The sequence below is a fragment of the Pteropus alecto genome, unplaced genomic scaffold (assembly GCF_000325575.1).
Source record: "Pteropus alecto unplaced genomic scaffold, ASM32557v1 scaffold270, whole genome shotgun sequence".
NCBI classification, from domain to species: Eukaryota; Metazoa; Chordata; class Mammalia; order Chiroptera; family Pteropodidae; genus Pteropus; species Pteropus alecto.
Genome location: NW_006430735.1, coordinates 10,212,788 through 10,221,828, shown reverse-complemented (window position 1 = coordinate 10,221,828; position 9,041 = coordinate 10,212,788). Strand labels below are relative to the sequence as shown.

General features: G+C 42.1%; 1 pseudogene; it reads left to right on the top strand.

Annotated features, from left to right (window-relative positions):
• The first annotated feature begins 2,899 nt into the window (after positions 1 to 2,899).
• Positions 2,900 to 3,023, top strand: LOC112485379 (annotated as a pseudogene).
• Positions 3,024 to 9,041: the final 6,018 nt, after the last annotated feature.

The window sequence follows — 9,041 nt, the reverse complement described above, 5'->3', positions numbered from 1 at the left end:
GTTTTCATGGGTCAACCTTCAATGAGTGCTTAAACTTATACATCTTATTTCAATAGTACTCACAGTACCCTTAAGAGAAGAACTAGAGCTCAAAGAAGTTGGATTATTTGCCCAGGTGTTAGAAGATGTTGTCGAAAGAATGCAACTACTGGTTGACCCACGAGCTGGACCTGGGCAATCAGAGGCTTCTTACCCCATCCCCGGTCCTTGGAATGTACATTATACCCACCGTTCCCACAACTGAAGCCATTTTCAAGTACACAGCCTTGAGAGAGCAAGGTGTTATTGAGACCATCTGGTTTGAATATGTGACTGAACCCAGTTTTAAGGCCTCTGTATAAACTTAAGATTCTGGAGGCAGGGTGCAGAGATCTACTTGTCTTGCTGCCACCCAACACAAGGCTCATATGTAAGTTCCCTTGCTTATTAAAACTGCCATCTACCAATTTGGAGTGGTCTGCTTCTTTCTGCAGTCTCTCATTGCCTTTTGTGTACAGGGGCCAGTTTGCAAACCAATACCAGGGACACATACTCAGTGAACAGAAAACTCCATATGTGTTTGAGGTTACAGCTAGATTTTTCTTCTATACCACACCATACTTTCTCATCTAAAGTTCCTTCAAGTAGTCAAGTTCTTTCACATGAAACTCTACTGTTTGGGTCCTTGACAAATCAATTTCCAGCTTTTCCTTCTTTAATTGTAAACATCTAGGGTGAAATACGTCAAAGGCAAGAAGACAAACTCCTACCTTCTGAACTTTTCTCCATTGCTGTGTTAATGAGCTCATGCCCATGAAGTAGTTTCATGACTTTAATGTATTATTATTGTTAGTTGAGCACAATTACCCACTCTAGGCTTTTTGACTGGAGCTGAACTTGTTTCATTTCAGATGCCCACAAAAGTCTGTATTCTTGTTCTTTATTCTCTGCTTCCACCTAAATTATGAAACCATTTCCAAGATCTGTGAAAACTGCTCTATAAGGCATTGGGACAGTCAAAAGAAACCTGCAGGCCAGACTGCAAAGTCTGTTCTAGAAGATATTGCCTAAGGTCAAGTAGTGAGAGTATAATACAGGCAGGAATGAATGGCAGCCGTGTACCGTTACAGGATGGGGATTCTTTTGTTTAAAGAGAGGGAAAAAACAGCTCTGATGTAGGAAAGGTAAAAATAGGCAATCTCTCTGTTTTTTTTTTTTTTTTAAAAGACTTTTCTTTTTTGACTCATTGTCTCAATATAGCACATTAAAGGGTCTCTAGACAAAATGCACTTCTACACACATAAACCTAATTGTACTTGGAATGAAAGTTTTTCTTTTTCCTTTTAAAAAAAGGATTTGCTAACACTTCGTAGAAAACTTTGAAAAGTATTCTATTTAGAGGTAGTTTTGCTGACTCAATATGTCATGCATTTGGTATTTTATTTTGGGGATATTAGTATAAAACCTGTTGTTTTTTAAAAAAAAATCTTTTTACCAATGTCACCATAATAAAAATAAATAAATAAATAAACAAATTATTAATTAATTAAGTAAGTAAGTAAAAAAACTGTTTTAGGATTATTCTGATCGTTTTGGCGGAATAATCTGTAATAAAAGCAGTTTAGACACAAATATTATAGTTTAAATATCTTACCCACTTACTGGGGAAGGTAGGTGGGGTCTACTGAAATAAGACGTGAGAAGTGAGCTCAAGTGTCTCTGGGGCTCTTTTGAGTGGGAGAGGACTCTTCTTTTCCTATAAGAGAATTGGGATCTAAATGAAAGGAAGCGAATTGATAAAGGCATCCAGTGCTGCTATTTCTTTTTTTTTAAATGTGCATTTCTTCCTACTCAGAAGGGGAGAGTCCAACTGAAAGTTTTGTGGGGGGAGGGAGGCACCTTTTAAGAATTCCCAGACCCAGTAGAACACAAATCTTTTGATAGAATGCAAATGACTTAACAGCAATACCAGGAAGCTTCTCAGAGCAAATTACCATCCCATCACTGAGAATTAGCAATGGAAGTTGGTAGACTTTATCAACTTGGAGATTTTTTTCTGGAGTGGAAGGCAGCTGCAGGGAAGGGAATAAAATACTAGGAAGACTTCTATGTCTATAATTGATTTTTCCCGATGCTATGTGTGGCTTTGTAACCAAAATTAGCTTTTTAGGACAATAGTGATGATGCAGACTCACAAAATTTCTACCTATTTATGGAACAATGTGCATATATATAGGCATGTCTTCCACCATGATATTAGAAAGATTTCATCGACACTGTTACATAAGCTGAACTTCACAGAATGTGGGTAAATTTTGCATTCAGAAAAAATACGCAAGTCTTCAATGTTCCTGAACTCTGACAATGCATCAGATTGACCTGTTGCCCTATCCACACCTGACTTAAAATCTTCTGGGGATAGAGCCTGAATATCTGCTGTTTACAAAATTTTTACAAGTGACTTTACCCAACCACTTTTCTATGTTATAAAATGTGTCCCTGAACTAAAGTGAAGGGTATGGGCAGAAATAGAATAGGATACATTCTTCTCTCTAGAAAAGAACATTTGTGAGAAAAAAAAGTCTCAAAGTGTACATTACAATTTAAAAAATCTTTGATAAAAATGTTTGAACAATTGACATATGAATACATAAGTGCTCTGTGGCACCAACACAAGTAATTATTCAACTGTTAGCTACATTCAAGAAATATCTGTCCTGCATCTTGCACTCTGCTAAGCTCTATATGTTTTCAAGATAATTGGCAGGTGTGTTTACAATCAATTTGGAAAAATAAGAGATTGATTTTTTAAAGCAATACGGAAACAAATAGAAAGATATTATAGTTAGATACAGTATATGTTTCAGTGAAATGTTTAGGCATCAAGAAAAATTTGAGATAACTTCTAAATAACTGTTGGGTCTATGGCCATGCTCCCCTGAACAAGCCTGATCCCGTCTGATCTGATCTCGGAAGCTAAGCAGGGTCGGGCCTGGTTTGTACTTGAATGGGAGACCACCTAGGAAGACCAGGTGCTGTACATGTAAAAAATAAAGGATTGTAAGCTGACAAGGTCCTTGCAGTCTGTAAGGCCAACCAAGGGTTGCCTAAATAAATGAATAAATGGATAAATGAATAAATAAATAAATAAATAACTGTTGGAATACATTCTAAGCATAGGGTTGGGAGATCACAAAGTCTGTTTAACACACTTCTTGGCTCTGGTGAATTCACATCTCAACTCTATGACCTTAGCAAGTCATGTGACTTCCCTGGGACCCATTTCCTTACCTAATAAAGGTGCTTAGGCTAATAAGTGGTCTCCACAGGGGTGCAGAGTAGGGGTGGGGAGATTATTTCCCCAGGGAACATGTGGACTATCTGGAGATATTTTTGATGATCACAACTTGGGTGTGGGGTTGCTAGTGGCATCTAGTGAGTAGAGGCCAGGGAGATGCTAAATAGTACAACGCACAGGACAGTCCCACACAACAAAGACTTATCTGATTTAAAATGCCAATAGGGCTGAAATTGAGCTTAAAGTTTTCTCAAAGCTCTTAACACTTTGTTGTTCTTCGATAATGTTCCTCAATCATTAGAAGGCACAAGAATAGCCTAGAGAAATTAGTTAAATGCTGATTATTAGACCCCTATGTCTAAATATGTTAATTCATTAGGTCTGGTCTTTGACTAAGTAATCTGGATTTTTAGCATGTACACTAAGTTATTCTATTGTATCTGAGTCCTCAGATTACATTTTGAGAAACTTTACTAAGATATACATTGACAATGAAGAAATCTAGGTTGATTCTTGAAAAATAATGCTGCTAGACTTTATTAGTATATCATGAGTCATTCAGCAGCCTGAGGAGACTTATACAAGGTTTCACAACTTGTTAGAGGCAAGGTAGACCTGAATCCACCTAGGTCTAGCTCCAAAGTCCATACCCTGACAACTATACAAACTGCCTCCTGAGAGTAGTACATATAGCCTTCGTAAGACAAATATGCAGTACGTGGGACTAAAATAAGATGAGGCAGTCTGGAAGACAGGCTCTCCACCAGTGACAGAAAAAGAGAATGTAAATTGTTAAAGGTAAGATAAGAGTTTCAGAGGACCTTGAATTAGAAAGTGAGGAATCTGAAATCAATCTGGTGTTTCTCAGCCCTAGCTACAGATTAGAATCACCCTGGGATCTTTAAAGCCTACTGATATGAGGGCCTCACCCCAGAGATTCTGATCTAATTGGTCTGGGGCGGGGTCACATATCAGTAGATTTTAAAAAGCTCCCAGGTGGTTCTAATCTGTACCCAGAAGACCAGAGGGAACCACTGTAAATCATAAATAGGCGAGAGTCATAAAGAAAATGTTAAAGGGGATTAACCTGATGATAATGTATAGACAAGAATAGAGCATGGAGAATGGAGAAAGGGGATCAGCTAGGAGACTATTGTAGGAGTCTAGATGTGTGGAGATAAAGACCTACACTCAGGAGATGGCTTAGAAACAGCACTGAAGTCAGGAGGTTTCCCTCAGCTCTGCAGGTGTTGCTCTTATTGGCCTGTTGTGTGCCATAGAAAAGTCTCTTAATTTTCTGTCTCCATTTCTCAGTAACACAAAAGAGTAAATATTGTCCCTGACTATACCATGGCATTGTTATGAGATTCAAATTAGATAATTGAAAATTAGACATTTTTGAAATTGTGGTTTTGATTTGCATTTCCCTAATAGCTATTGATGTTGAGCATCTTTTCTTGTATTTATTGGCCAGTCGTATGTCCTCTAGGGAGAAGTGTCTGTTCAGGTCCACTGCCCATTTTTTGATTGGATCATTTTTTTTGGTTGTTATTGAGTCGTATGATTTCTTTGTATATTTTGGATATTAGGTCCTTACCGGAAGTGTTGCTAATGCACAATACATATTCAACAAATGAAAATGGTGGCAGTGGATCTGGAAAAAAGACAGCCTAGACATGTTCGCATTGGTGAGACTGATGACCAACTGAAATCAGAGGAGTGAAAGATATTCTAAAATAGGGGTCCCCAGCCCTGGGGCCATGGACCGGTACCGGTCTGTGACCTGTTAGGAACCAGGCTGCACAGAAGAAAGTGAACTGCAGGCAACCAAGTGAAACTTCATCTGTATTTGCAGTTGCTCCCCAGTGCTAGCATAACCGCCTCAGCTCCACCTCGGATCATCAGGCATTAGATTCTCATAGGAGCACCGATCCCTGGTGCCAAAATGATTGGTGACCGCTGTTCTGAAGGTATGAGCCTGTGGAACTGGATGATCCTTCTCACAGAAGCAGGGAAATTAGGAATGGGGAATAACTCCTGATGGAAAATGGCAGTAGGTGAAGATCAGAGGTTCTCAACTGGGGGTGATTTTGCTCTCTAGGAAGCATTTGGCAATGCTTGGAGACATTTTTTGGGCTGTCATGATGTGTGTGTTGGGGGCGCTACTGTCATCTAGTCGATAGAGGCCCGGGATGCTGCTAAACATCATATAGTGCACAAGACAGCCTCCCACAGCAAAGAATTATCTGGGGCAATGTCAGTAGTGACATAGTTGAGAAATCGGATACAGTTATTACAGAGTTGGAACGGGCCAAAGACATCATAATTATGTAATTCGATTATTTATTGTTACTGTTGACTGAAATGAAATTGAGAGATTAAATGACTTGGTTAAGGTTCCCAACAAGTGGAGTTCACAGTGACACAACTGAAATCCAGCTTGCCTGACTGTCAGACAGTGCTCTTTAATGGGGGACCTATCTGACCTCTCACTCAATTCAGACCTGGCTCGGGGGGATTCGATTAGAAATGCTTGATACCCATCCTAGCTGAGAAGTATGATTTGAAGGCTAAGTAGGCTACTGGTGTGGTCTTCATTTCGGAGTAACTAGCAGAGTTGTGTTTGATTTCCAAATAACTTAAATTAACAAGGAAACAAAAATATAACAGAAAATATGAACAAAGAGCAAAGGACCCAGGGGGGCTAAATGGAGGAAAGGTCAGAAACACCAGGGGACTGTTTTGTTTCAGTGACTTGAAATCAAGTAAAAAGGAACAGCTAACACAGTGGAATGAAGCATAAAAGTCAGGTAGGATGAACCTTCGAACAGCCGTTAGACTGCTGAGGTGGAGGTCATGGTGACATTTAGAGGAGCATTTCCATTGAGCTGTTGGGGAAAGAAGGGAAATTTCAAAGAGACAGAACGAGTAGTGGGATAATGGAAGACACATGGGTAGTGAGTGCCAAGCGTTTCCTCATGCAAAAGAGATAATCAGGACTCATGGGATAACAAGGTCAAGTCAAGGACTCATGAGGGCAGGAGTTTCACCTGCGTTTGCTGAGAGCAAAGGGGAATTGGCAACAGTGGATGGACTTTGCACACAAGCACAGAGCTGCGGCGATACCGGGATGTGCGCACTAGATGGCAGTAGCGGGGCCCTTTCGGCTCGGTTCGCGGTCCTATAAAACGCTGCTTGTTTAAGTACAGTCGCATTTAGTTGGAGCTGCAGGGGAGTGAGGGAGAGAAGGGTAGGAAGGAGAGCGAGGGAGCTTGAGGGAGAAGGGTGCTCGCTGTGTTTACACCAGACACAGGCTTCGAGCATCCATCCCAGCCCCTGGCTCGAGCTCTTGCGGAGGAGAGCGAGACTGTTCTGGGTCCGGCCGGCGTGCGGCGGGAGCCTGGTCTGTCCGGGTTGCCGGAGCCGGGAGAGCCCAGAGGAAAACCGAGGGAAACGAGCCGCGCGTTTTTCTAGAGTGCAAGCGGAAGAGGAGAGAGCCGGAGCGCGAGAGGGAGCATCGAGCGCGGCGGAGACATGAGGACCTACTGGCTGCACAGCGTCTGGGTACTGGGCTTCTTCCTGTCCCTCTTCTCGTTGCAAGGTAAGGAGGGATGCCCTGGCCCCGCGCGCCCCCTCCTTCCTGCTGCGGGGCTCTGGGGTGGTCGGTGGAGTAGGGAGCGCTCGGAAGATGGACGGAACGCGGCTTATTTACAAGTCCTGCGGTGCGCTCCCTGCCCTCCCTGCCCTCCGGCTCTGCGCCCAGGCTGGGTCCTGAGGCGTGCAGGAGTGTGCGGACAGACTTGCTGCAATATTGGTGTTGGTGGGGAGATCTGGAACCGGTGTGTGTGTTGTTGGGGGGTGGGAGGAGTAGTCAGGTGTGTGTGTGTGTGGGTATGTGTGTGTGTGTTGGCGGGTTAGGGGCTGGTGAGAGGGGTGGTGGCGAAGGAGCAGAGGTTGCTCCTCCGTAAACTCCAAGCGCCACGGTGGTGTTCGCTGTCCCCGCGTCTCCAGTGCTGATACCACTGCAATCCTGCTCTTTCAGGAGAAAATTGGCATTAAGTTTAGGAGGGGGTTGGGTCTAACCTTGGCACCTGGTACTTGTATCTCCATGCAAAATAACCCCTGCAGATTCTGCCCCGATTTGGGGGAGCGAAGTGTTGGGGGGTGGTGGGCGTTGAAATGAATTCACAGGTTAATAGCCATGCCGACTCGGAATGGTCAATATTTTTTATGCTTGGGGGACTAAATAGCTACTGCTGGGTGTTTACTTTGAAGAGGTTTTAGGTCTCAGTGTTTTGAGAGGTTGTGAAATGAATTCATGAAGGTTAAAAATGAAAACACATGCAGTGTGTGCATATCCTTTACAGGCTGGTGTCCAGAGCCCGCATATATGTTGAACAAACCTACAATACACGAAGTAATTTTAACATAACAATATATTCTCTTTTTAATCCACCTGTCTCTCATTCTTCCCACTCACGAGAGAAGCCTTGCACAATTAGCCATAGAGAGTCTGTGCTATATTGCTCAACCACTGATGGCTCCACTCCATCTTCATGTTTGGGGCATTCTGCCACCATTAGGACCAGCACCCCTTCACATTTCTCATGCTACCACACATGTGAGTGTCTCTTCATTTACACTCATGTGCATGCGTGCATGCACACGCATACATAGACACAGTCCCTCTCGTGAACACACTGGCATGAAATGACCAGACTGGCAGTCTTACTCCTGATTTTCTTCTGACAGCTGGTTGTTAATGTTACATTTGTGGGTTTCATTTTTCATTGCTGGGGGATATTTTGTGTAGCTATAGAACCCTCTTGCCAAGTGAAAAGAGAATAGACTCCCTGGCTGTTTACTAGTTGAAGCATTGCAAGTGAATGAATACTATGTCGAAGTTACATTTTGAAACCAGCTTAGGGGAGCAGCTGGAACTCACCCACAACACATTTACAAGTTAAGGATTCTAAAAACTTCCTCATCTTAGAACTCATTGACCCATTCCTCCATCATCTAAATTGTGAGGCTTGTAATACATAATTTCTCTACTAACCGTGCCTGCATGAAAAATAGAATCCCACACCAGCTTTGGCTTTTAATATTTTATTTCTTTGCATTATTTTTCCCTCCAAAGCTCTCAGGACTTTCCCTGTGATTTCAGATGTTGCTGCAATCCAGCTTTTTCATACAGACACATTAACATCGTGACTGTACTATGCTAGTCGCAGAGGTTAATCCCTTTCCTTCCTATTCCATTTAACTCTAAGAACTTAGCTCTTCAGATAAAATGCTAAGAATGAAGTCACTAAGAAATGCTTCTCTTAACTTTCAATAAAAGTGGAATATTCATTACAGTCATGGGACCACATGAGTGAAGGACAAATCGGAGTGCTGGGCTGATGTTCAATACTAAAGGATGAAGAATGTCTAATGGAGCACAAAACCAGATACTTATATTTGAGATCTTTTGCTTAAAATCTCTACTGTTTTCTTTAGTAATACCAAAGTTAACTATAGTGGCAGCTCTCTGAAATTGAGTATCTAGTATTATTTGGGCAAAGTAGATAGTTTTTCTTTCTAGAGAATATATTCCCCTCCTCCCCCGCAAAGATGAATTTTCAAAGGTTTGCTCAATAGAAGTCAGTGAAATCATGGGAAGTGGTTTCTCAAGCTTTGGGGTTTCCTGATGTGTGGCACAGGCCAGGCAGCAGTAACTGAGTAATGGAATAGCCAGAGAAGGCACTGTGGCCAGATGAGG